The 2,994-nt window shown below is 48.7% G+C and overlaps 2 non-coding genes across 2 annotated transcripts; both read left to right on the forward strand.

Annotated features, from left to right (window-relative positions):
- trnan-guu (transfer RNA asparagine (anticodon GUU)) lies at nt 1-74 on the forward strand. Its single transcript has one exon. It is a non-coding gene; the product is annotated as a tRNA-Asn (tRNA).
- Nucleotides 75-2,600: 2,526 nt separating this feature from the next.
- trnae-cuc (transfer RNA glutamic acid (anticodon CUC)) lies at nt 2,601-2,672 on the forward strand. The gene has a single exon. It is a non-coding gene; the product is annotated as a tRNA-Glu (tRNA).
- The last annotated feature ends 322 nt before the right edge of the window (nt 2,673-2,994 follow it).

Raw genomic sequence — 2,994 nt, forward strand, 5'->3', positions numbered from 1 at the left:
GTCTCTGTGGCGCAATTGGTCAGCGCGTTCGGCTGTTAACCGCAAGGTTGGTGGTTCGAAACCACCCAGGGACGGAGTGTTTCTTATTCTCGCTCCTACCGCTTTCTTGGCTGCGAAAGTGCACGTTTTTAATGGTGTCAGGAAAATGTTTTCCAAACGGAAATCTTTTCCACTGAGGAAGCACAAAGAGGTTTCTGAATTGATTGAATTTCTAACGTGAAGGACTGCGGGTGCTGAGAATGCGAGACAGAAAGCGAAACTGCTGGAAAAACTCAGCAGGTTTGGCTGTACCTGGATGAGGGAAAAAAGAATTCTGAAATGTTGTCTCTGATTCTCTTTTCACGGATGCTGCCTGACCTGCTGAGTTGCTCCTGCAATTTCTGTTCTTGTTTTCAACTGAACGTCCATTTCATCTTTTGGGATGAAATATCCAGACTCGCCATTTGCAGATATTTAACCCTTTTGAAACCTGTGAAGTGATTGGATTCAAACAAACTCTGCAATGAATCACTCTTTCTCAGCTCCACAAGCAGAGAGACCTGGGAAATGAAGCTGTCAGTGTGGTTCTGTATTGGTGGGCCGAGTGGTGAATGCGATGGACATGAAATCCATTGCGGTTCCCCCACGCAGGTGTGAACCCTGCCGACTACAGTTGAGAACTGTCGTCAAAAAGAAAGGGAGATTGCTCCACGGTTTTTTAAAAATGCATATCAGTGGAGCGGTTGAAGTATTTCAATCACATTGGGACTGGTCGGGAATCTGTAGCCCACTGCCTGACAGGGTGGAACAAGCAGATACCCACAGAGCTGGTATTGAGGCGATGAGCCAAGAGTTTGGAAATGAGACTAGAACAGTGAGGGGCGTGAAGCCGTGATCGAAATGAAGCAGGTACCTGAGGATTAATGTGTTTTATTTGCCAGTGAAAGATACTGCTTCACAAAGTTGGGATTATGGAAGGGAATCAGTGACGGTGATTATCTTTGGTTGTTCACATTGTGAATGTTCCCATTGCTGCGCATGTCCGTGTTAACGTCAGAACTCTGCAGCATGGCGGCGTCAGGAACGCACAGGCCCGGGGCGCAATGGATGACGCATCTGACTCCACCTACCTGTTTGAAATGCAGCTCACAGCTTCTTCACACACCCCAATTAATCTTTCTCATTGTCCTGAAGCCGGCATACGGTTCGAATTCCCGATCTGCAGGAACAAGACTCCTTTCACTGTCTCGCGCCAGTCAGTGTCCCTGATAACATCAGAGTCAAGTCACAGCGCTGTCAGAGGAGGGAAGCTGAAATAGCCCCTCACGCTGCTCACCGGCACATTGCACTTACCGCAACACACCACCCCAACCACTGCGGCTCCCGGGAGTGGAAAGCGAACAAACACCAAAACCCAGTCTCAGCTTTGTAAATCTTCAGGAAATAAGAAAACGGTACATCCCTTCGGATCTTCCATCCTGGGCTGACAGCCTTGATTTTAAATGGCTGTCCAGTCAGTGCCGATTCGTTTTGGCTGAAAAAAATCTTCCTTCTCTCATCCCAGCATTTCTTGCCAAAGAGAACTGTGTGGCAGAGTTCATGTATATATTTCCTTGTATGGTATTTTGTAAATAACATTCGTTTGCTGGTTGTTTGTATCGGGTATTTCAGGTTCATTAGCCGCTGTTTCAGTCTGTTGGTAGGTTTGTGGGCTACCATGATGCTGAGAGGGTTGAGTTGTCTGGACATCATTTCCCAGATGTCTTTAATGTAAAGTAATGTGGCTAGGGCTTCTGCAGACGTTGTGTCTGCTTGTGTAAGTTTGTTGATGTGTAATTGGCACACTGAGTTTATTGGGTAGGCAAAAGTGAGGACTGCAGATGCTGTAAACCAGAGTTTAGATCAGAGTGGTGCTGGAAAAGCACAGCAGGTCAGATAGCTTCCGAGGAGCAGGAAAATCGACGTTTCGGGCAAAAGCCCTTCATCAGGAATAAAGGCATGACGCCTCCAGGGTAGAAAGATAAATTGGAGGGTGGGGTGTGCTGGGCCGAAGGTATCAAATAGTACAGTAGGTGAATGGCGGAGGGGACGGAAGTGACAGGTCAGAGAGGAGGGTGGAGCGGGTCGGTGGGAAGAGAGATTGGCGGGTCGGACAGGTCATGAGGACAGCGCTGAGTTGGAAGGTTGGAACCGAGGTAAGGTGGGAAGAGGGGAAATGAGGAAACTGGCGAAGTCCGCATTGATGGCCTGTGGTTGAATTTATCTGAGGCGGAAGGTAAGACGTTCATCCTCCAGGCATCGGGTGTGGAGGGAACGGCGATGGAGGAGGGCCAGGACCTGCATGTCCTCGGCAGAGTGGGAGGGGGTGTTGAAATGTTGGGCCATAGGGCGATGGGGTTGATTGGTGCGGGTGTCCTGAAGGTGTTCCTTCAAGCGCTGTGACTTGACTCTGCGAGGAGTCTCCAGTCTCCCCAATGTAGATGAGACCGCATCGGGAGCAATTGATACAAGAAATGACATTGTTGGATACACAGGTGAAAGCCTTCGACCGACCACGGCCCGGATTCGATTTCCGGGCAGGAAAGAAATTTTCAGTAGAGCTGTCAGCGTCTTGGCGCATCTCCCTGGTGGTCTAGTGGTTAGGATTCGGCGCTCTCACCGCTGCGGCCCGGGTTCGATTCCCGGTCAGGGAAGCAATTATCAGGGCGTTGGAAGGTTGCCCGGTCTTCTTAAATGAGCCGCACAGTGATTTATTGATCTTCGGAATTCCTGGGTGCTGCAGTGTGTAGTGGCTCGTTGAAATATTGACCTGCTTCAGTTTTGTTTTTATGTGTAGGGATGATTACTTCTGTAGTTAAGTTCTTGGTTCGCGTGCGTTGTTTTCCTGTAGACGCTGTTTTGAATTTACCATTGACTGTTCGCTCTACTGTGACATCTAGAAATGGCACTTTGTTGTTGTTCGCCTCTTTTGTGAATTTTATGCCAGTAAGGAGATTGTTGATGGTGTTGTAGGTT

This window comes from Chiloscyllium punctatum, chromosome 36 (assembly GCF_047496795.1).
Source record: "Chiloscyllium punctatum isolate Juve2018m chromosome 36, sChiPun1.3, whole genome shotgun sequence".
Taxonomy (NCBI): Eukaryota; Metazoa; Chordata; class Chondrichthyes; order Orectolobiformes; family Hemiscylliidae; genus Chiloscyllium; species Chiloscyllium punctatum.